General features: G+C 41.9%; 1 protein-coding gene across 1 annotated transcript in view; it reads left to right on the top strand.

Moving 5' to 3' along the window:
- The window catches only part of ADAMTS12 (ADAM metallopeptidase with thrombospondin type 1 motif 12), a 4,274,824-nt gene that overhangs the window by 3,485,442 nt on the left and 762,880 nt on the right, over window positions 1-26,502 (top strand). The window lies entirely within an intron of this gene.

Genomic DNA, 26,502 nt, shown 5'->3' with positions numbered 1-26,502 from the left:
TGATACTTGATATTTTTGATTTAATACAGTTTATATAATATCATTTTTAATTATTGTGTGTTTTATTATTTTTTATGCTGTTGTTAAATGTTAATTATGAATAATTATTTTAGTAAAGTTTATTTAATTTTGTTTTAATAATATGTTCAATGTTTCTTAATTTTTTTAAAATTTTCTTTATTGGTGAACTGTTGAGTTTGTAGGGGAGCAGCGTGGAAAGTTAATATATATTTAATAATTGTTTATAAATGATGTATTTAATTTATATATTTTAGTTGGTTAATTTATTGAATAATTATGTATATTTTGTATATTTTTCATTGTTTATTTAATTGTTTAGATTAATGTATTATAATTTGTAATTATCATATTTTTAACTATAGTGTGACATTTTCGATTGTCCAGTATTTTTCTAATTACTTTTTTGTGGATTTTTATTCTGTAAGGATAGTAGGATGTGAATTGTTCTTATTATATATATTACAATTGTTTTACATTTTCATCATGAATTATGTATATTATTGAATTTGTAAATTGTTCAATAGACACTTTTGTCATGTTTTATGTTTTAGTATTTTTGTATAATAATTGTACAGCACTATATACCTTTTAATATTTATGTAATCATTTTTTCCAGTATTTTTGGGTGGTTAGGATTTATGGTAGATAGTTGAGAATATATATATATGTGTGTATTTTATCAACTTTAATTTGTTCATTTTCATTATGAATTATGTATGTTATGAATTTGTAAATTATTCAATAGACACTCCTGTCATGTTTATGTTTTAGTAATTATTATGAAAAAATACTTTTTTTCTAGCTTTTTGGGGGGAGGTTGGGATTTATGATAGATAGTTGAGAAGGGTGAGCCTCCTGCAATAAATACAAATTATCTTTTTCCTCATCCAAATATGCTAGCATGGCCCTGTTTTAAACACATTATTTACTCTATTGACATTACAATAAAGTAATTTCAGTTTCCATAGTAATTTGAAAACTCTTCCTGCCCATGACTTATTTTTCTTTTCCTTGCTACTTTTGTTTCCCCCCTCCTCCAATCCCCCCTTTCCAATCCTTTTGAAGAAAGGTAATTTTCTTCAAGAGGATGGGATGCAATCATCCTATTATAATCCCACCCATGCCTCTCCTGTTTGGGATGCACTGAGGGACCTTATGTTCCATGTTCCTGCCCTATTTTTTCTACAGGGAATAAACAAGGAAGAAAACATACTGAGATAAAAATTTAAAGTTTCCTATGTCAACATTGCTTCCACAATTAATTGCATATATCAGTACTTAGAAGAAAGGGATTCATTAATTGTATATCATATTGATTCATCAACTATTTAGTGGGCCAGTAGGAGACATAATTTCTTTACTATATTCCAGCAAGTGGCACACTTCTAATGCATGTAGAATTTGGAATGATCCTTTCCACAGCTGACTGCGAGCAAAGATAACATCAAACTCTTACAGGAGCTGTGCGCGCTCCCACAGACCCATGCCTGCACCACATCTTCAGACTCGGAAATCAAAGGATTGGCCTGAACTCACCACCCTACTCAACACCTCTATCACCACTGCAACATTTCCCAATGCCTGGAACCACGCTGAAGTCAGACAACAACTCAAAAAACCCACCGTCGACCCCAGTGGAACTTAAAAACTACCAGTCAATCTCCCATTCCCAGTGAAGGTACTGGAAAAGATCATCAACAGTCAACTCATGACACATGTGGAGCAGAACCAGCTGCTTGATGCCTCCCAATACGGCTTCCGCAGTAATCACAGCACCGAAACCACACTGATCACAGCCACTGATGACAAATGAACCCCCATCGACCGAGCAGAAACAGCAGCTTTGATCCTCCTCAACTTCTCTGCAGCCTTTGGCACCGTATCCCACCACACACTGATCAAAAGATTCGACCACATCGGCATCAAAGGGGATGTTCTCAGATGGATCACCCTCCATCCTCATGGAAAAACCTAGAGAATTCACCTGCCACCTATCACCTCTGAACCCAAAGAGATCACCCGCAGTGTACCCCTTGGCTTATCACTCAGCTCAATGCTCTTCAACGCATATATGACCCCACTGGCTATCATCATCAGATCCCATGGTCTCAACATAATTCCCTATGCAGACGGCACCCAATTCATCCTCTTACTCACTGAAGACCCCACCACGACCAGAACTAACTTCCACAGATGCATGACAAACACCATGGACTGGATGAAGAACAACAGCCTGCAGTTGAACACAGACAAGATGGAAGTACTGATATTTGGCACCAGCAGCAACATATGGAATGACTCCTGGTAGCCATCAGACATAGGACCCTCACCCACTCCTTCAAAGCATGCCGGCAAAAATCAAAATCATCATTGACATCAAGCTAACCATGAAATCACAGATCAACACCCTCTCCTACGCCTGCTTCCTCACTGCGCATGCTACGTAAGATCTTCAATTGACTACCCCTACACACAAGATGCACCGTGACACAAGCCCTCATCACCAGCTGACTGAGTTACAGCAATGCCATCTACATAGGAATCGGCCCACACATTCTACAGAGACTTCAGACCATACAGAACGCCTCAGCCAGACTCAACCATGGCCTTCCCTGATGAACCTACATCACACCCCACCTCAGGAAACTCCACTGGCTCCCTGTAAAGAAGAGATGCCAATTCAATCTGCTGACCCACATAACCAAGGTTCTACACAACCAAGGATCTGCCAATGTTAACCACCGCTTGAACTTCTACCAACTATCGACAAGACGATACACTCCACCTCCCTTTCACTTGCCCATACTCCCCGCATCTGCCAACGCAGAAGGGGGAGGTTGCTCCTTCTTCCAAAGTGCAGCAAATACCTGGAACAGCCTCCCCACATACCTCCAGAGTATCACCTCACTTCCAGAATTCAAATGGCTCTCAAGACCTGGCAGTTCGAATGAGCCTCCGGGGCCTTCAAGCGCCTGGATACCCTGTTGGATGATTTATAAATCCTTATTGATTGATCACCACAATTAGATCACACAGGGCAACAATTGATGTTGGGATACCTAGGGCCTTCATTTCTTTTAGTCTTTGAGCTGTGTTATAGGTTGGGGAAATGTGAAAAATATCCTGAAAATTTGGCAAACAGTTTTTTCTCCCATGCTTTAAAGAATACCTTTACTCCATTTGATAGTTTTGAAAAAAAATTATAAAGGTCCTCTGTGGACCTCCAGTTTTTGACAGATATACTCTAGCAAAGGTAAACTGTTCTTGGACCATTGGTTTCTCTTCTCCTAGTTTTTTTTTAGGTATTCATCAACTCGATGGATGAGAACCTTATGGTTTTTTACTCCAGTCTGTGGCATTCCATACCTTCTAGAATCCCCACAGTTCTAATATTAATTCTTCTAGATTGATTTTCTAAATTGTCACACTTTCTTTCAGGATTTTTGAATTGTACCTCTTGCCATGTTTATTCTAATTGTATGGTATCTTCTAGCTTGGACATGCAGCCTATTATTCATAACCATTTGTTTTGTTGTTTGTTCAGAATCCCCCAGATCACTTGTTCCAAGTGAGTCAGTCATATTTATGCAATGGTCTAGATCTAGAGCCTTTCTTCACTGAATGTATGGCATTGTTCTTAATGTGAACTGCTGTTTGTTTGCTTGCAACTTAGTCACTTTCTTAGGGTTTTACATGTGCCAGTGCTTCATTAGCATTCAATGGGGGAGAGCCATAATTTATGTATTTATATGCGGGGTGCCTCTCTGGCTATATAGCACTGGAAGGCAGCAAGGGTAGTCTCCTACAAAAAAAGTTTGTTTTTGGAGAGATGTGACTGGCTCCAGAGCACGGGGCTCATGGTTTGATCCCCAGCACCGGTGACAGCTCAGCATTGTGTGACTCTGGGTAATAGCTCACTTAACCTCCCCAATGGCCATCAACACCCAGATACCCTTAGGGGTGATAAGTCACGCTTTACAAATCGGGAATTATTATTATTATTGTTACTCGTATTAGAAGATGCTTGTTCTTCTGGGGGGGATAAGTGTAATAGACTTATTTGCACATTTTCATACCTTTTAAGTTTTTTCTTGTGCATCTCTGTTCATTGATTGAGTCTCAATTTATTTCTTCCCCTCGAATTTCTCTGGCAGACTCCAGGTCTATATCGTGGTTTGATCTTCACTGTTGGCACTTATGGACTCTTCTATGGGTGCAAGGATCTGTTTACTCATGTGTTTAAGATCCTCATCTAAGTTGCCTTTCATCTGTTATGAAAACAATGTTTGCATTAAATTTGGGCATGATTGTGCAGAGGCCTTGCTGCAGATTTCTAGACTAGCCTACTTCTACCATGGCTTTGTCAATGTGAAAAGTCCTACTGTCTACAAAGTTGGAAAACAGTCCTGCGGTATTAGGATTGCTTCATTTTCTTCTCTTAATACCAGTATTGTTTGATGTTTCCCAATTTTCTATAGTTAATAAAAGCTTAAGTACTCTTTTCTATTTTCTGGTTTGTCAGTGATCCTCCTACTCTTTCCTGTTTAGATCTCTTGGTATCACTCAGATTTTCCCCAGGCTTAACATGCTCTGGCGATCTGCAGCCTTGTATGTTGCCTGGTGAGCCTCCGCTTGAGGTCTCATGTTTCAAATCTGAATGGCTCTCTGATATGGCTGTCTTCTATCCATAAAGGAAGCAGGGTACATCTCACAATTGCTGCATCAATTTTCTCCTTTGGCCATTTTTAACATCTAACCTATGTGAAGCTTGTCTGGATGTCCTTTTCGTTTTATTGAAAACATACTTATAAATCCAGGAAAGTCTGTTCATGTCCACACTGACCCTGTTTGAGAAAAGTCACAGTAGATCGTTACCTCGTAGGGTATGTGCAAGGTGAAACCATCAGCAGATGTGTATTCTGCTTTCTTCAAGCCTATGGGACCTATGGGATCCACCAACCAGAGGCCCGGGCAAGATCTAGAGTTGGACCCATCTTAGTGCCCACCTGTGTGGTAGCTCTGTGTCAGCCCACGTGGAATCTGTCCTTGCAGCAAGTTGGAGAGACCTGTAGGTGAAAAACAAGTATGCTACAACTTGATAAGAGCACTTATGGCTTTTGCTGACTCCTTGGTGACCCCATATATAGAGGGGCAGGAGAAGACTATTGTGAATTCATTGTAATGCCAGGTCAATGCCTCAAGAGATTAAGGAAATGATAGGAATGGGGATTGGCATGTGAGAGCAGTTTCTATACTGTAATGAGTAGCCTGGGCAGAGCTAATGATTGAGAAAGAGGGTAGTTGTGTTGTACAGTCCATGATGAAAGCAAAGAGGCTTGACATAGAATGGAAGTGAATGAGCACTTTTTCATAGATTTCACAACTCTAATTACTTATGTTAATAATTTAACAAATTGGCCACGTAAAGACACACACCGGGGAAATCAGAAGTGACCCTGTTCAGTCAGGTACTCACTTATCCAAACTCTGAAAAGCCCTTTGTCAAAACAAAGGTGATTCAATTATATTCCACTAGCATTTTAACTGCCTATAAATCTAAAGACTGGGGACTTGACACAGTTAAGTATAAAAAGGGTTACTAATCTAAAGGCTAAGAACTTGTCAATGTTAAATCTTAAGCAATCGAGTTGATTGTGGCAATTTGTGCTGCTATGCTTTGCTCCTGATTTATCAAGCCAGTCAGGGCCACGCAAAGTAGCCTTAATAAATCACATTTTGGGGTTGCGTCACGTATGCACCACGTTGTGTGATGCAAAAGCAATGCAACCCCTTGATAAATATGAGGCCTGCATAAAAGAAGCACATAGGAGAAGAAGCAATCAATCTGCAATGAGTCAGTCCCCACAATCATTAATACGGATGTTGACATCAACATAGCTTTAATCAAGATTCCCGGTGTTTAAAATAATAGCCCATTTCCAAACATTGTTAGGATGATTGGCATCAAATTGCTTTCTGACAGCCTTACCTGTGTATTTATTTATTTATAGAGTTTTATATAACATGACCCAAAAGGGTATCATAGCACTTTACAAATTATCAGGAACAAATATGACAATATAACGCTGTGTGTGAGGGTTACAGGAATCACAACACCAAGCTGGTGAGGGAGGACCTATCAAGAACAGAGACGAAAATCTATATCTAAGAGAATAGTTAGAAAGTACAAACATGGTTTGGGGATACAACATTATAATCAGGAATGATGTAGGAAGTCAGAAGACCAAGCTTGGTAGGTAGTCCCAACAAGGCAAGGCCTATGAGTCAATATATAGGGGCATAAAAGAAAGCAAAAAGACAAGTGTGAAGAGGATGCATCAAAACATAATCCTTGGGCGGAGTTCATAAATATCTAGTTATGTAAGGATTTCATCAGTAGTACATTCGCTTCTTTTTTGAAGGACACGGTTGAGGGATTCAGTCTCGTTTCTGGAGTCAGGAGTTCCAGATTCTTGGGGCAATACCTGAGAAGGCACAGTTATATGCTTTCTTTCTATGACATTTTTGAGGTTTCAGCAATAGGGTGCTGGAACTCCTGGAGGATCTGGAACCGCCAGATAATTCAATTTTTTGTGCAAGGCACAGGGGGATGTCGAAGTGTAGGGCTTTGTGGGTCATGCAGGCAATTTTTAATTGAATCCTGGCCTCATATGGAAGCCTGATTTGTGACTTCAAATCAAGAGAGAAGTGTTTGTTTTGTTTGGATCCAGTGATGAGCCTTGCAAGCGAGTTAAGAGAGGCCCTTAGCTGTGCCAGCTTGTAGCTAGATAGACCACAAAGGGTGGCACTATCCAACCTAGAGATGACTCAAGCTTGAACAATGGACTTGAAGTCATCAGAGGGGAGGAAGGCTTTTATTTTCCTCAGCATGCTCAGTTGGAGGTTTGCTGCTTTGGTGCCAGAGCTGATGGGCTCCTGCATGTTCAAATTTTTATCTGGAATATATAATGTGTGATACAAAGTTTAGAGCTGTTAGTTGTTTCATAGAGTCTTGAATAATGGGAGATTGCTTGGGTGGGGAGATTAGGAGGGATTCTATTTTGAGGGAGTTTAGCTTGAAATGGTTGGCGGTCAGCCAGTTTTGGGTTTTGTGTAGAGTTGTGTTGAGTGACCTGATATCATCGGGGAGAGGAGATTTTCAGGTACATTTGTGTGTTGCTAGCAAACATGTGAAAGTGAATATTAGATGCTTTAAGAATTTTAGTTAGAGGCTCCAAGAACAGGTTGAACAGCGTGTAAGAGAGCGGAGAACACTCGGGTATCCCTAGTGAAACCTCAGTGGAATTATAAGGGAATTGATAGACCTTAATTCTTTGTGTTCTGTTGTGGCGAAATGAGGCAAAGCAGCTTAACACTGACCCAGATAGACCCATTCTGCTTTCCAGCACGTCATGGAGGTTGTCACGCTTGACAGTGAGGAAATATGAATTTTGTGATCAGTTATGTCCCCTATCGTAGACCCCAACGGCTCCATGTGCATGCTATAAGTACATGTATGTTCCCTCCAGTTCCAGTTTTGAAGACGCAAATACATGTGCGTCCACCGTCAACATGTCCTCTTTCAGATCCGCCATGAATGGGTCAGATATTCCATTCCTAAGTATGAAAGGCCACCGACTTTATGTGGTTCCCTTTCCACATTTTACAGATTCAGGCGAGTAGGCCCAGAATTCTGTCATCAAGTCTTTTCCTGCCTTCTGCCTCTGAAAGCTCCAGTCTGAGCCTACATCTGTATCCATGAACTTTGTCCTACTCCCTGCGCGGCTAACGGTGCCTGATCCAGCCTGTTGCCTGCCAAAAACTGTATTTCACCTTCAAGATTATCTACTCCGCTCCTCATCCGATGCATTCCTGTCTAGTAGTTTAGGTAAACATTCCTCCAGCTACCGTGCAAAGGGCCAGGCCTCGCTGTCCACATGCAAGTAATTCATAGCCCCCGTTACCATGGAATATTCCTGCCCCCTCGCATCTCATACAGACACTTAGACGCTTGTACACGCACTAACAGTCAGTATAGAATAGATTCTATCCTAGAGACCTTTCCTTGTGGATAACACAGTTCTTTAAACATAGGATATTAGATATGATTTGGGATTAGGTTGACATAACCCCCAGACTTCTGTCTCCACATGTAGAGTTAAATGTCAAGTCCCCTTCACCCTCTAGTTGCACGTCAATCACACGTCATACGGCTGCGCGCGCATCTCTGCCAAATATTTCTGCTGACATTGCAGGATTCTCTTATGGATCCACCCACTTGTGACATCATGTATAATGACGTTTTATAAAGTTACGCCTATATGTCCGCCTTTTTTAGTTACGTATGCCTATTTTATCTGTATTATCAGCTGTTACGCCTCTTGCATCTATCTCAATGTAATGCTTTCCATATAAATACGATTACCTGTCAATAATGTATGCCCTTCCTTCCTGAACTTTCGTGGTGATGGAACAGAAGCCTACAATTCGAATTGTATTCCTTTGTATAGGAATAAAGCCTTTTAGAACCTCTAATACCACGGATTCTGCCTCTTATATTTACTGAGTTATTCTTACTAGACTTTACCGCATAAAAAATAGTACCGGTAATGAAATATTTACCACATAAATTGGCGCCCGAACAGGGACACTTTCTCATCTCACGCGCCGGCGGTGCGTTGCAGGCCCGGTCTCTTGCTACAGCTGAACGGACAAAAACGCGTACCCGCAGGATTTCCTGTATCTCCCTCCGGCCAAGCGGGGGCGACTGAGGCTGCGATCAACACCCAGACGAGGCGGTGAGAAGTGCGAAGTATCCCGACCAGAGCCTAGCTGAGAGAGCAAGATCCGAGGTATACAGAGGCCCACCAGGTTCCGAAGCTCCGAGTCCAGTCGAGTCGAGTCCAGTCCGGTCCAGTTTCAGTTCCGTTCCGAGGCCTTCCGTTCCGAGCTACCCGGTGAGTACCATTGCCGGGGAGGCATTTAACGTGCCCATAGTCTGTGCCGGTCAAGACGGGTTTGGGTACACAAATCCGGTCTGCACTGTTTCAGCAGTGTATCTGTACTGTTTAGCAGTATATATAGTATGTCTTGCATATAAAAAGGTAGTATCTAGTGTCAGTATTATGTCAGTAACTAGTTTTCTATTAGTTATCATCATTCGTAAAACTGTTAAGTGTTAAATGTTTTAATACGTTTTGTACATATTGTAGTGTGAATGACTGTTCATTATTGTGTTTATTGTATAAAGTGTGTTCTAGTAACCGTCTAAAAATGCCGCTCTTTTCGAAATTAAGACAGATCAAAACCAGAAAAGGGGTACTCGAAGAAGCTGTTCCCATTCCACCTAGGGACACTCCAGGGTACTTTATGTATCATAAACATGGCCTAGATGCCGTATTATTTCTTGATTTATGGGTGGACTACACCAAGGATTTGCCAGAAAGTCAGAGGTGGCCCGCAACGGGGACCTGGGATGCAGATTGCATCATGAGAGTAGAAGAAGAATTATGGAAAAAGAAAGCCAGACAGTCACAGAAAGATGCCATTGAATTATGGCGTAAAGAATCATATAGACGTACAGAAAAAGCGCTCAGACAGGAAGAGAAAGGTAGAGAGAATTCAAATAAAACCCGAGAAAATCTATTAATTGAGGAAGGTACCCGAGTAAAATCAGAACAAGTAGATAGACAAAGAAATACTCTTATGAATGGTATGTATCCTCTTCTGGCCGAAGGGTTACCTAAGGCTACCCCGGAAATACCAAAAGACTTAACTCCTCCATTGCTCCCGATAAAAGCACATCCCAAAACACATCCCAAAACAGCAAAGGACGTTTTCCTTTCCTCCTATTTAGATGACGTAGCTCCCGAGTATGCTAATGCCATACCACACACACCGCTTGCCGATGGTGTTCAACACCAAGAGCATCCGTCTGTATCCCCGCAACTACAAACTCCTACACAAGTTCCCACAGGTCCGTCCGTTTCTACAGTTTTTCCCGCATCTACGATTTCTATCTTACGTCCAACGAATCCTTTCTTGCCCAGCACTTCAGATGGTGCTACAGGAGGTACGACAGACATGTTTGCCACACCGCCGCGAAATAAACAGACCCTTAGAGATTTAGCACTCCAGCGTACACCCCAACTAGCGACATCCGACATGTTTAAAGAACAGCTTGTGGATTGTAGATATGACCCAGTACCAGGTAGACAGGATAAATTGCTCATATCATCACTACGTATACGACGAGCTACATTGTATTTAATGACGATACCAGGAATGGTTGAACACCTAGACAATATATATCGCTTCGTCCAAACAGGGCGAGGTCCAGAAAGTATTAACGAAGCTATGGAATACCAGAAAGTGGATGTACAAAGACAACTACTACGCTTTTTCATAAATTGCGTAATTAGGAACCAAGACAGGCCTGGGGCAGATCATGATACCATGCAAAAACTTGCCAAATGGGGTCAGAACATATCAGAAGAGAAACATGATAAACAGTCATGCATAGTAGTTATGTGTCGAAAGATCCGCAAGGAAATAGAACGAATACATAAAGAAAGACGAGACGCAGACAGAATTGAATCAGAGGAAGAGGAGGAGCAAGAATCAGAGCAATTAGAAACAATAGCTTACGTAGGTAGAGGAAGACCCCATAATAATACTAGAGGCTTTAATGATCCAATACGTCCGATGCGTCCGGAATGTAATAGACATTTTACAAACCCTATGTTAAATACAAGATCCCCTGAACACCTATTCCAAGCCGCTGATAAACTACTCCGAGATCGAAGGGGGTACCATATGCTTGATTCCATGGACGAACAAGAATTAGCCAGGTCAGCAGTACAATGGGCTGACAGTCCCAGCGAATACAATGATGATGCACTAGCACACACGTTTCTGAACCTTGACCCCTACGAACAGCGTTTAGCTAGTATATACATGATTCAACACCTCCTTATATTATATAAAAGCCAACATTCCGATCCAGGACCCTTACCTGACATATTGACAGAACTACTCACGAATAAATGGAGAGGGTCAGGTACTGATTTAATTAATGAAATTCTAGAATTTCGAAACCGGTATATAGCTTTCGTATGCCCAGAACACGTTCCAGTTCCCATTATGGGAAGAAAAATGTATCACATAGATAGACAGAACCCGTTACGCGAAGTACACCCAATCAGAGGGGACGGTAATAACTTTACACACGTGTTTGTGTACACGCCTATAACTAAACTGGAATTATTAGAAATGAAGAAAGTAGTACCCAGTCATAACAAGGACCCAGCAGGTTTCCATCGCGAGATAAAAGACATGTTACTCATGGGAGAGTATACCTACCCCGACATTATGAAAATATTAAAAGTCCTATTACCCGCCGGTGTTTACGAGAAACTCAAAGAAAAGGAATGGGAGGTGGGAGACCAAAAGATAGATTGGACAGCATTAGAAAACGAAGAAAGGGCCCGAGCTGCAGGAGCAGGACTTGGGGAAAAGACTACAGCACTAGCAGGACTACTAGTACAGGTACTGCCACGTTTATTAACTACGAAAAAGGAAGACTGGGGTGCAATCTCAGCCTGTAAACAAAAGCCAGATGAAGACACTAGTGATTTCTATTCCCGATTTGAAAAATGTTTTGGTATAAATAGTGGCATAAAAGCCAGTAGTGAGTCATATCCACATCTGTTTGTGACAAAATTAGTTGAAAATTCTCTGCTGCAAGTCAAGAATAGAGTATTGAAATTCGAAAGTACCTGGCAAGGTAATACCCCATCACAGATGTTACAGATGTTACAATATCACCACAATAGAATTAGAGAAGAACAAGAACACGAACAAAGACGTATGAAAGATACAAAAATGAAAATGCTTGTTGCTCAGTCAGTTCCAGCTGATGGTCATCAAAAGGGTGATTCCGCAGGTCCTACGAAAGGGACATGCAACTATTGTAAACAACTAGGTCATTATATACACGATTGTCCAGTCCTGAAACATAACATTGCCACAGGTAGAACCCAGGAAAGACCACGTCCACCTAGACAGGATCAGAATCAACAACAAATCCCTCAGCATGCACAACCCAGGTTAGCTCCGCAACAACTAGCTACGCAACAGGCAGCTCCTCAACAGACCGTAGCACCACCACAAACGCAGCCTATTGCTGCAACACAAGCGACAACACAACAGATGTATCAGTATGCACAAGCAGATTATCCCGATTATCAGCGATATACATGAAATAGCCTAGAGAGGGAAGTTGGCTTACCCCTTATTGAGGTTCCTGTAGACCAGGAGGGACCTTACGTACATAGTGAACTATTAGGGGAAGACAGAAAGTTTTTACTTGATACAGGGGCAAGCAGAACAACTATAAGACGCAGTGAAGTTCCAGGGGCACCCCTCTCAGGCTCACAGAATATTTCCCTCGGATTCTCAGGAAAACCCATAATTAATGACGTAACACAACCTCTTCCACTTACGATTGGTCCATTGACACGTACTACAGATTTATTGCTTACTAAATCATGTCCAGAAAACTTGTTAGGTATAAAAACATTGAAAGCTCTAGGAGCTATAATATGTTGTTCTCCGGAAGGAGTACGACTATTTCTACGTGACTTCAAAGGTCACTACGTGTCAAGAGATATGGATCACCGATTACAGAATTTACCTACACATTTATGGGCACAAGGCCCCACTGATGTTGGTTGCATGAACATTACACCATATCGAGTTACACCAAAAAACAGGAGTAGTACTACCACGAATGCGACAATACAAGTTACCACCAGATGCTGTTGTGGCTTTGCTGCAAATCATTGACGAGCTCATTGCACAAGGAGTGGTTGTCGAAACCGACTCCAATGTATGTAATTCCCCGATAATTCCGATTCTTAAAAGAACGGATCCAAAAGCACCACCAGTATATCGATTGGTTATTGATCTGCGCGAATTAAATAAATGTATTGTACCACAATACCCTGTGGTCCCAGATATCTCTTCATTACTAACAGCTATTGACTCAGGAGCAACGTTCTTCACTGTAATTGATCTCAAGAATGCTTTCTTTAGCGTCCCAATAGATCCGGAAAGTCAATATCTGTTCGGATTCAGTTTAAATGGACGAAGTTTTAAATTCACACGTGCACCTCAAGGATTTACAGAAAGCCCCAGCATCTATAGCCAAGCACTGAAACGAGAACTTGACAGTATCCACATGCCCGTTAACACTGCCTTGCTTCAATATGTCGATGATCTGCTGATCACCGCCCGAAGTGAACATGAATGTGAAAAAGCGTCACTGACGGTTTTAAAATTTTTGGCTGACAAGGGGCACAAGGTGTCCCCTTCTAAGCTGCAATTCTGTGTCCAGCGAGTTGTTTACCTTGGGCACTCACTGTCCAAGGAGGGAAGGCAGCTTACACCCGACCGCATCCAGTTAATCGCTAGCATGCCACCACCCAAGACACAAAAGGAGGTGCAGGCTTTTATAGGCCTCACCTCGTACTGTAGGCAGTGGATCCCTCAATATGCATTTCTAGCAAAACCACTCATCCAGTTGACAACACAGGAGGCAGCCACATCGACTGTCCTCCCTTGGACTCAAGAACACACATATGCCTTTGAAAGCTTAAAGAAAGCTTTATGCCAAGCACCTGTTTTAGCAACACCATGTTACAGTAAACAGTTTACACTCTTTGTTACAGAACGCGAAGGTACTGCCTTGTCAGTACTCACTCAGGAACAAGCAGGATCACACAAACCATGTGCTTATTTCTCTAGTACATTAGATCCAGTAGCTCAGGCTCTTCCAGCGTGCCTGAAATCGGTGGCAGCAACGGCTTTAGCAATCAGACAAAGCGATGCCATAGTGTTAGGACACCAATTGACAGTGCAAGTACCACACGCAGTAGAGGTTCTCTTGAACCGCACACAAACACAACACTTGACTATAGCGAGACTCACTGGTTACGAATTAACATTGTTTCAGCCACACATAGAAATCAGACGTTGTAATACGTTGAATCCTGCCACACTGTTACCAGTGGGCGGAACAGATCCATTGGCACATGATTGTGTCGAAGTCATTACTATCACGACGAAACCCAGACAAGACTTGACAGATATCCCTTTGTCAGATCCAGACTTGACATTGTATGTAGATGGGTCATGTATGAGAACAAGTACAGGAGAGTTAGTGGCCGCTTACGCAGTCACAACAGACACTGAAATCATTGAAACAAATTGTATTAACACTTTGTCAGCTCAAGCAGCAGAGCTCATCGCTCTGACACAAGCCTGTATTCAAGCCAAAGATAAGAAAGTCAACATATACACAGATTCACGTTATGCATTCGGAGTCGTCCATGACTTCGGCGTACTGTGGCGAGAGAGAGGTTATTTAACTTCTCACGGTGCCCACATCCAACACGGACCCCTCATTCAAGCCCTATTGGACGCGATTCATTTACCTACTGCAATATCGATTATGAAATGCAAAGCTCACACAAAAGTTACCGATATCATTTCTCAGGGTAATGACCTAGCTGACAGAACAGCTAAACAGACTGCTCAGAATCAGACTCACACAACTGACACGACAAAGACAATAGTTCCGACACCAACACATTGCATGACAGTTAAGGATCCCGCCCTTGATGTAATTGACATACAGACACATGCTACACCAGAAGAAATAAAGAAATGGACTGAATTAGGAGGGATCCAAACGGATCAAGGATGGATGACGAAGGAAAAATCTATATGGTTTCTTCCCGACTCCATGGTTCAAGTCATCATTGACACAATACATAGTCCAGCGCACCTAGGAGAAAAAGCTATGCTAGACAGCATTCAACACATTTGGTTCAACAAACACTTGCGAGCAGCAGCTAAAGGAAAAGTTCGTACCTGTATGATATGTTGTCAGTTTAATCCAGGTAAAAGCATCCCCGTAGAGCAGGGTGGATTTCAACCTCCCGATCATGCTTTTGAAGTCCTCCAGATGGATTATATCCAGATGGAACGATGTCGAGGATTCAAATATGTTCTCGTAGTTGTCTGTGCTCTTTCCCGTTGGACGGAAGCCTACCCGGTTTCAGATTACACTGCCCCGACTACTGCCAAACAGTTAGTTCGAGAATTCTTCCCACGGTACGGTTTACCACGTGTTGTCTACTCAGATAACGGCCAGCCGTTCTCATCCGAACTAATGAAACACGTTTCCCTTTTGTTAGGCTACCAATGGAAATTTCACTGTGTCCGACATCCCGAGGCAGCAGGTCTCGTGGAACGCCATAATCAAACTCTGAAAATTAGATTGTCCAAAATATGTAGAGAAAAAGGTGTCGATTGGATAGTAGCCTTACCAGTTGCGCTCTTTTACATGAGAATGGTAGCACATTCTCGAACAGGGCTATCCCCGTACGAGGTGATCTTCGGTAGACCACCAAATATGTGGGGGACGCCTATACCTCGCAAAATCACTGATGTTGACTGTAATATGCTGACAGATTACCTGGCTTCCTTGATGTCTGCACTACAATCTTGTCGTTCACAGATAGCCGCAGCTTTTCCCGATAATACTGAGGGGAAGCCCCATGACGTGGTTCCTGGTGACCTGGTTCTGGTCCGGAATTTCGACCGGAAGACCCAACTGGAGCCTAGGTGGAAGTCGCCGAAGCTAGTTCTACTAACTACAAGGACAGCCGTAAAGATCGAGGGACGAAAAGGGTGGTTGCATTCGAGTCATATCAAGAAATTTTATGGACTACCATCCAGTGTGAATACTCAATCTTGTATTCCCTCACAGACAGACTCAAAGCTCCCCTTGGTAGAGCAGTCAAAACCAGAACTTTACAAACTAAAATTAAGGTCTAGCAAGTCAGACAATTTGATTGTTTAAGTCCTCTCCAAGGTGAATCGGTTGAATTTGTCTCCGACATGTATCCTCTAGACCGGAATAGAAAAAGAAATCAACAGATGCAGCTTAAAAAGCATGCGTATTGTAAATCACTTCGTAGTCACTGTACAGTAACATTATTAATTTTGTTTTTTCTAAGTCTTCTGATCATCTTTTCCAGCATACTATTGCACATGTATTACCCTATTCTTAAGCATGCTTACAATGTAACTGCAGAACATTCTTTTAGCGAATTACCTCCGCATGAGTTGTCCTATAGATTTGTGCTGCGCAACAACACATTCATTAGTATGTTACATCATTCCCATCAGACCAGCAATGCCACAAATTGTTGGATATGTGGCCGACTCCCTCCCTATCAGAACTATAAGGGAGTTTTGCCCCTCTTTCCCTATCCGTTCACACACAATGGCTCCTGTGGAGCATGGTTTAGTTTGATTAATTCCCTAGATTCAAATTCCGCAGTTTATCAAGACAACTGGGTATGGGGAAACCTGAACCTAGTTTTGCTTAAAGTCTGCCACCCTAACAAGGAGGGACTTCCCAAGAGAACAGGAACTGATCTAGAAAATGAAGTATATGGATTAGGTAATTTTACACTTAACCTCATGATCCTGAACGTTGAATCCGAAGCTACACCAATCTTGCCCGCCATGTCAGTATTCCCAGTAAGAGGGGAATTATGTGTAAGAAAGAATGGTTCCATACACATGGGCCATAGTAAATGCACCACTGTAATAAAATTCAGTGATCAAGGCAAGTCTACATTTAGAGCTTCCCATCATTCCTACTTCATATGTGGCCAGACCGCATATATATGTCTACCTTTAGATTGGGATGGTACCTGTTACATAGCATTCCTTCTACCGCCTGTTTTCCTAGCTCCTCCTGATTATCACAGAAATACCCATTTAGTACACAATAGACAACAGAGAGATCTCCCAATTGTCGATTACACTGAAACAGCATGGGAAAAATACACAGATTTCAATAAAGGGTTCTTTCCCTATATAGGTACAGTCACTAATAGTAAGCTGATACGTAGATTAACCAGAACCCTTGAAGCAGTAGTGAACGAGACTATTTCCGCCTTAGGCAATTTAACAGAAGAGCAGTCTGCTATGCGGATTGTTGTGCTTCAGAATCGTCTTGTCCTTGACGTCATCCTGGCCGATAGGGGCGGAGCTTGTAGGGTCATCGGATCAAGTTGCTGCATTTTCATACCAGAAAATTCGCCGTCAGTATATAAAGCCATAACCCGCCTTCATAAGATTATAAGCCAGATACACCAGAGTCCAGGCACCTGGACTTGGTCCGGTTGGTTCTGGGGCGTGTTGTCAGCCTGGGGATGGAGGATCCTATCCTTCCTAGGTATTGGCTTCCTCATACTATTCAGTTGTTGCTTATGTCTACAATGTGGGCCAGCGATTTGTGGTCTGTGTGCCACATCGTGTATCCCACATCCAAGTTTTCGTTCAAGATCCCGGAAGAAGAAAGAAGAACAAATGATGCTATATGAACAGATCGATGGATTAATGAAGATCGATATCACCTGAGGGTCCGTAGGGGACAAGGAGGGAATGAGGAAATATGAATTTTGTGATCAGTTATGTCCCCTATCGTAGACCCCAACGGCTCCATGTGCATGCTATAAGTACATGTATGTTCCCTCCAGTTCCAGTTTTGAAGACGCAAATACATGTGCGTCCACCGTCAACATGTCCTCTTTCAGATCCGCCATGAATGGGTCAGATATTCCATTCCTAAGTATGAAAGGCCACCGACTTTATGTGGTTCCCTTTCCACATTTTACAGATTCAGGCGAGTAGGCCCAGAATTCTGTCATCAAGTCTTTTCCTGCCTTCTGCCTCTGAAAGCTCCAGTCTGAGCCTACATCTGTATCCATGAACTTTGTCCTACTCCCTGCGCGGCTAACGGTGCCTGATCCAGCCTGTTGCCTGCCAAAAACTGTATTTCACCTTCAAGATTATCTACTCCGCTCCTCATCCGATGCATTCCTGTCTAGTAGTTTAGGTAAACATTCCTCCAGCTACCGTGCAAAGGGCCAGGCCTCGCTGTCCACATGCAAGTAATTCATAGCCCCCGTTACCATGGAATATTCCTGCCCCCTCGCATCTCATACAGACACTTAGACGCTTGTACACGCACTAACAGTCAGTATAGAATAGATTCTATCCTAGAGACCTTTCCTTGTGGATAACACAGTTCTTTAAACATAGGATATTAGATATGATTTGGGATTAGGTTGACATAACCCCCAGACTTCTGTCTCCACATGTAGAGTTAAATGTCAAGTCCCCTTCACCCTCTAGTTGCACGTCAATCACACGTCATACGGCTGCGCGCGCATCTCTGCCAAATATTTCTGCTGACATTGCAGGATTCTCTTATGGATCCACCCACTTGTGACATCATGTATAATGACGTTTTATAAAGTTACGCATATATGTCCGCCTTTTTTAGTTACGTATGCCTATTTTATCTGTATTATCAGCTGTTACGCCTCTTGCATCTATCTCAATGTAATGCTTTCCATATAAATACGATTACCTGTCAATAATGTATGCCCTTCCTTCCTGAACTTTCGTGGTGATGGAACAGAAGCCTACAATTCGAATTGTATTCCTTTGTATAGGAATAAAGCCTTTTAGAACCTCTAATACCACGGATTCTGCCTCTTATATTTACTGAGTTATTCTTACTAGACTTTACCGCATAAAAAATAGTACCGGTAATGAAATATTTACCACAACAGTTTCAAAAGTTAATGAGAGGTCAAGGAGGATTAGAAGACAGGACTCATTCTGACCCAGCATATTTAACGCATCACCAACTATGTGGGGTAGGGCCGTTTCAATGCTGTGAACTAGATGGAAACCAGATTGAAATTGGTCTAGTGACTGAAATTGTTAAATTTGGTTACATAAGTGAACATGGACACATTTCTTGGGAGGTTTGCCTAAGTTGTAATGTTAGTGATTGGACAGACGTTATTTGGGTCCTTGTGGTCTGGAGTGAGTTCTTTAAGAATGGGAGTAACCTGCCCCGACTTTAGGCAGTCCGGCATCACACCTTGTAGTAAGAAGGCATTAACTATCATAGTCCAGAGTGGGAATAAAGGCATCTTCATTTTATTTAAGAAATTAGAAAGAAGAGGATCATTGTAGTGGTTTGAATGTTTCAACGGCGCTGTAAGAATATTGAGATTGGAGATTTCATCAAAGATCTTGAAATAGCTCCAGGAAGCATTGTTTTTGGGGGTATTCTATAGTGAGGAAGAGGCTGAGGGGGAAGGGGAGAGGAAGGGCTCAAAATGGGTGACAATGTAGATTGGCTCATTGCTGTCTGCAGATCAGTCCTACCTCGTCAAAACAATGCTTTTCCAAAAACGTCATAGATAACATACAAACATAGAGGAGCTTTTCGTCATCAGGCTTCATCCCGTGGTCTGTTAAATTATCATTCACAGTTTGCTTCCGTTCATCAGAGCTTACAGCTCGGGCAATTGTACCACACCCATTCCCCCCACCTGCATTTAGTAAATGGATTACCTTTGTTGAAATGACAAACTCCTTTAATTGAGTTGAGGACATTCTTTTCACAGTTCCCAGTCTCTACCATCACCATCCACTTTTTTTCTGCCCTGGCACCCTTTTATCATCCTTGCCTCTGCTTTAGGCTGCCAGGCATTCTTTGTTCTCATGCTTTTCATCCATCTTGTTCACTTTTCATAATTGCTACAAAGACTCTATCACTTTCTCTTATTTTAGTCATCCTCGTATTTCTCTAATTTATTGCTGCCCTCTTTGCACCCATCCCTGTCTATACATGTGAAGTCCATGATAGAGCTCCTGTTCTTGTCAGTGTGGTTGGGCATAGATACCTATGGTCGGGTCTGTTTAGGTATGCATTCAGGTTAAGTGGTTGTGAAAAGGCAGTGGTGCATATTGTTTACATGGGTAGATATTCACGGAAATCACCTGATGCGTCTATATTTGTGGTTCTAGCAATTCATGCAATGGATGTGCAAGCCTGGGTGGGCATATACATCCATCAAATAGTCTGCATGTAGGGGTGTTCACAGATACATACACATATGGTAGGAGTGCATTGAGTGCATATACATCAATGCAAGTAGTGTAGTGATTAAGGGCATAGATGCCTATGTGAGGCATGAGTTGGTATCCTGGCAAATGCATGTGCCTGACTTGGTACCAGAAATTAATTGCATGGAGGTGCATAGGTATGAATGCAAAATCCCAGAAAAATATATGTAATCTGAGGCGGTGTGAGTGACCAAGTCTAGAAACTAGAAAAAGGCAGGCAGTGTTGCCCATACATGTTAGCAAGGGATTTATACACAAGCCCATTAAGCTTTTGGAATGATGCGTATAACAAATTATTAATGCATTTTAGGCTACCATTGATCTTGGAGTATGACCCAATGTAACTAAAATTCACCATTCCATAAATGCCATCAACCTCCATGTAGATCTCAATGGTCTCCATCAATGAACCCCTCAATCACACATTACACTTGGTTCTTTTACTCTTGTTCTCTCTTTCCACTTCTATTCCCTTGTTTCCTCTTAACTGCTCTTTCTCAGCACTTTCAAGTACGCTTTTGGTGACAGAAGCACTGCTCAAAAACCAACGTAACATTTTGTTCCCACTTTCCATGTTTCAACTTCCTGCTCACTTGCCCCCCTATATTTTTACATTCTGGGCTTCGAAGCACTCTTGTTTCAATAAGTTACACAACCACAACGTTTTTGACTTAAAATGTACAAGTCGCCTCTCCTGCCATGATTTATCTGCTACCTTGCAAAAACTGTGCTCTAAACACGTCTTGACTTTCCCCCATGCAAGCCCCGAGCGCACACACAGTCGAACTGCCACCTGTGTTACAATACATTATTATCAGTATGATGATGTAAAATTAAAAAATTGGCACCTCGCATCCCATTGCATGCACACTCATGGGTCACGACACACATGTCCGCATGCAATACGCATGCATCACGATGCAAGCATGTGGATCATTTACCACCTTGGCTTTCTTAAATTGCAAAATTGACGGCCGTGCCGCATATGTCTTGCAAAAAGCAGTGTAAAGCCAATAGCTTGACCTTTTAAATCAGGAACCTATTAGCTTTGCAAATTATTTTTCTCTATTTTCTCCCTGTATCATATTTGTTTTGGGTCAATATCTGATGATTAAAAAAAAGCCCGGGTTTCAAAGAGCCTTTAACAATCAAAAAGAAAAGCTGGTAAGAAAGGACACATTCCTATGACTTATGAAGTCATTTCAGTTTCAGGTCTAATCAAGGACTGTGGTTTGGAAAATAAATCATACATTGTGTGTAATGCGGAGCGGAAATATGTCAGCTACGCCTAGACAAGGACGTTTGTCAAACGCTCGCATTGTCAATGTGTGCTTTTGGGTCAATCTGATTTGGCCTTGCATGTTCCAAGAGCCAGGGTAATGTCCATATTGCTAATTGCATTTTTAAGCCTCTCATTACTGTTCTAACGCCTCACATCATAAAAATAATCTTGGTCCATTTCTTTATAGCTGGAGTGACAGACAAGAGCAGATACTCCTTCATTTGAATCAATATATTCGCCATAGTTAACTAAAAAACATATTTTCACACATACCATATTATGGTGTTAATCTATGGTGTAGTCAACTGGTTGTAACCTTCTACAACAGTTAAGTGTTAGCTGTTTTTCATTGTTTTGTCCATTAGGATGGCACGATCAGAAAAACAGGAAATATATTTGCATTTCTTTCAAATTAGGAGGAAAGTTTGAAATGCCTAACCCGTATATGAAGAAAATGACAGCCAAAATCCAGCCCTGTTTGAGTCCAGTCACAGAACACCTTTTAGATTACAGGTGACCGTAGCAATTTCCTATGAAATGAATATCCTACACAAAGCTTACCTAACAATTTGGTTGAATGTGGAACATATATCAATAAAGCATGTGGACAAGTCTCCCTTTGGCGTAGAATGAGTATGTGGTACATAAAAAGCCATTAGGCTACCATGCATTTTTGTAAAATCCTGATAGGATTTCCTCCAACTATGAACTTCTTTTTAGGACTTGTCTTTCTGGCTGCTTCACCTGTCTCTCCAAACTAATGTGTTTCCAAAAACTTCATACATAGCACACATACATAGAGGGACTTTTGTTCATCAGGATTCATCTATTAGTCCGTTAAATTGACATTCACATTTTGCTTCCGCCCAGCAGAGCATACAGCTTGGGCTAATGGGTCAGCCAACTTTACCCACTAGCTGTCTTTACAGTGACTGACAACACAAGTCTGGGCACACTGTTAACATCCATCTTGTTTGACCTTCAATATTTATTTAAACAATTGGATCTCTAATGAGGCCCACATAAAATATACATACAGTTATTACAAAATGAATATAATAAAATAAAAGCTCAATTCATTTCTCAGACCGGGGAGGTGTTCTTAAATAACCAGCATATTTGATTAGACAGTAAATATTCATTAAACAGCAAAGCATGAAAGTTAAATAAATTCTAATTTTTGTGCAAAAACACTTTAAAATGGCAGCAACTACATCTGCAAATTTCACAATAGTATACAGCTATGTATAATAACCGCTTCTTAAGGAAATCAGGTTTTATATAGCAGCAAGAGAGTGGGAGTACAATAAATCCCAAACGTGCAAAGAACAGTTGGATAGCAGCCATAACATGTGCAAAATACAATCTAAAAAGAAATGTGTACTAAGTCTCTTTTGACAATAAAGACACCGAGGTGCTACGATTAACAACATAATTGGAGGGAGAGCTGTGTATCTAAAAGGAAAACCTATTAAAGGGAATAAAAGGCTGAACATGTATTACTAGGTTTTACAAGGCCTGGTAGTAAAAACACTCCTAAATTTGTTTTTCACTACTGTGAGGCCTACCTGTTCAATAGGATGACATGGGCTGTCTGATTAAATTGAATAAGTATTAGCGGTTGTTTGGGGACAGATGCGCATTTCATGTTTAGTATCTTTGAAATTGTAATTTAAAAACCTCTTTATTGGTAAAGACTATTTTCATTCACATTTTTGAAAAATAGACTTTCAGAAAGTTACACTAAACTATACAAAAAAGTGATGGATGGAGTGCTTGAATTAATCTCAGCCACTGGTATTTACTCGGGGCTGCATATCTTTTCATCATTATTTAGCACACCATGTCACCTCAGTTTGGACCCAGCTATATGCAAATCAGTCTTGACCCTGCTCCAGTCCAAACAGTCCAGCCTGAACTGCCAAGCCAGGTACTCCCCAAACTGGAACACAAGCAACCCACGACTGGTTTTGCCCTAGTTATGGGCTCATCAGATGGGTACAGCTTAGTTTCAGGGACACAGTGTGCAAGGGACCCACATCTGGGCATAATGGCTCCTCTTAGAGCAACATACTAAAGAATAAGTATTGGATGGAATGCTTGATTTAATCTCAGTCATGGTAATTACTCAGGGCCACATCTCCATCCATCGTTATTTTGTACACCATGTCACTTCAGTTTGTAACAGCTATGTACCAATCAGTAATTGTGTGGCCTCAGTTTGGCCCTCCTGACATGTTCGGGCACGATCCCACCAAGACATTGCCACCCACACTGCCCGCCAACACAAAGTTCAGGTGAACCAACTCTTCGCTCTATAATATCGGTGACTGCCAACACGAACATCCGGCCATGACCGTCCACAACGCCAGACAGGATCTTCGTGCTTTAGCGATGACCATCTGCGACTTGGCCTGCTTTTCTTGCTACTTTGACAACTATCTGCAATGCTCTCCCTGCTCCTCACAGCTCCATCCACCGTGAACAGAACTCTTTGCGCTGGATTGTGAATGTAACTCTTTCAATGGAACTAACCTGGACCCTATATCCGGCTCGCTTTCCATTGTAGTTGCCCTGGACATGTGACTCTTACCCGGTCTCACATGACCATATAACCACCAGTGGTGCTTTGTCCTTTTTGGCACTGTTTTCACTTAGATCGTTACCAATTCATAACTCTGGTTCTACTGATTGCATGTTTGTCTTTTTGGTTTCAAATAATTTATTGAAATGTACTCTTTGTTTCCTAAATTGGTGTCGGATTTTTCTTGTGTGGTGTTGTCACTTTATTACTGTTTGTGTGCTGCACAAATACTCTACACATTGCCTCTAAGTTAAGGCTGACAGCATTTCGTGCCAAGCTACCCAGAGTTAAACACAATTTAATTTAGTGACTTTCTGTGGTCCACCCTGCCAGGGATTGTGGATGTTGCTTGACCAGGGCTAATATTCCAGTCAACTAGCGACCCAGTTTCTCACACATCTAAAAATAGTTCCTTTCTCTTCAGTGACAAACCTGGATACGTTTTTCACTTTGATTATTTTTTATATTCACTTTAAACTGCAGTTATTTATTTTGTCTTCACTTTGGGTGCCCTGTCATAAATTATTTAGGTGGCATTGTAACATTGTGATTTCAATGTTTTGTTAAGTGATCATTTATTCTTGTCTCTTCTCAAATAATAACAATACAATGCATGGCACAACTGAAAGCTCATATAAAAAAAATTAAAACAAATCAACAGTGAAACTACCGCATCTGTGAATGTTTTTAAATGTAAACATTTCAATGCAAATATATGGCAGCCATTTTTAGAGTCATGTTTTCTTTTTCTTTTAATGGCACATTCTTGGAAAAAAAAAATAAAGGAAATCAACTATCACACCAGTTTGTCAAGGCCAGACCCATTGGCTTTGCAAGGGCTTGTTTCTTTTGGCATTGGTGCCAAATATTTTGCTCGCTGATCCAGAAAAATCTGCAACTGACAGCTGTCCTAGATATCAGGTAGAGGCTGCCTAGCACTATTAAAGGTGAGAGTGTTGCTGTTCTCCACTAACTAGGAAAGTGGATATTCAATCTGCAATGGAATGTTGGAAGCCACAGACTTCTTTCTGGGTAGCTGAGAAGTCTCAGATAAGCTGTTGTGGGTTCAGTCAGTGTACAGCACAGCAGAATTATCACTGTTGCAAGAAGGATGTGGATGCCATGCCTGAGTTTAGAATTTTATACGGACACTTTGTCAAATATATATCTCCAAATATATAAATATGGTTCTTTAAGGCTTCAATTATGAGTAAGGCGCGGTGGTAATTAATGCATTCTAGGGTAAATAGAGCATTAATTTACCAAACCATCTCATCCCGACTTAAAAACCATATGCAATATTTATCTCATGAGATAAAGGCTGTATGTTCGTGGGCGGTGTGCATTATTTATGACATGCGCTATTTAACACATTTGATATTTATTGCACCAAATAATGCATGCAGTAGGAACAATGCACGAAAACACATTCTATTCACTGTCTGAAATGAAAAAAAACACTCATCTATATACATGGCCAAATCTACATCAACAGCCAGACAGGTGAAGCAATAAGGCTACTTTCATTAGCTCATAGTTGTACTCTACATGACCCCACCAAGGATGCTGCACTGCTAGGCCACTACATCATGCTACGCCAGATCCATGTTCTGTTACAACATGCCATGCTGCATGAGAATGGAACCAGGCTGCCCATTCATGAAATCAAAGGGTGCAGCAATGCAGGCTGAGAGTCAGGATTGACAGACTAAGCATTGAACTCCTAAACATGATTCAGTCTGAGAACCTGAGGACATAAAGACTCAATTTGAAAATCATACAAAACATGCTTGCATCATTATATGATACCCCATTGGGGGTGTGTGGCTGGGCCAGGCAAGATGGCGGTCATGCCCTGAGACCGCTCCGTGCAGTGATCCAAGATCCTGAGGCATCTGCGGCATCCAGCAGCGTGAGGGACTCCGCCCATGGTGGCCCGCATTGCAAAGAATGCGTAGCACCAGCTTGGCCATTTATTTTGAAGTGCTCTGTGTGATTGTGGCCCTGTGGACTGGAGCGAGGTCCTGGGTCAGGGGGTAAATTGGCCATTCCCTACAGCGCCTGGTGCCTCCAAGGGCTGCTGAGCAGTGCTGCGGCCCATTCGCTGGGTCCCCGGGGGATGAAGAGGTAGCACCTGACACCGAGGACCCGTGTGAGTCCGGTCACTATGGGTGGCCTGATTGCGGCAGAGAGGTCTAAAGTTTGAGATTGTAGGTGTGGCTCCCTAGGGCCTAGGGGGACTCCGTGGGATACGTGCTGGGCTGAAGTTAACACTTGCTGCCATACAAACTCGCTGGGTTGTTGTATCACCGCTGGGTGGCCCTGGACATCGGGGCTGGCACCTCTGTGTTCCAGACGGCCCCCCCACTCTTCAGCTGGGCATCGCTCCACCTGTCATCCTCCCACCACCAAGCTGCAGTGAGTACACTTTAAGGAGTGTAAGGGGAGCCTGAACTGGGGCCCAAATTATAAATCTCTGATACCTCTGCACTTAGCACGGACCTGGCCTGAGGGAGGGGTCGAATTGCTGCAGCGCTCGGAT

The sequence above is a fragment of the Triturus cristatus genome, chromosome 2_1 (genome assembly GCF_964204655.1).
Source record: "Triturus cristatus chromosome 2_1, aTriCri1.1, whole genome shotgun sequence".
Taxonomy (NCBI): Eukaryota; Metazoa; Chordata; class Amphibia; order Caudata; family Salamandridae; genus Triturus; species Triturus cristatus.
The sequence above is the reverse complement of the archived record's forward strand: the minus strand, read 5'-3'. Positions and strand labels throughout refer to the sequence as shown.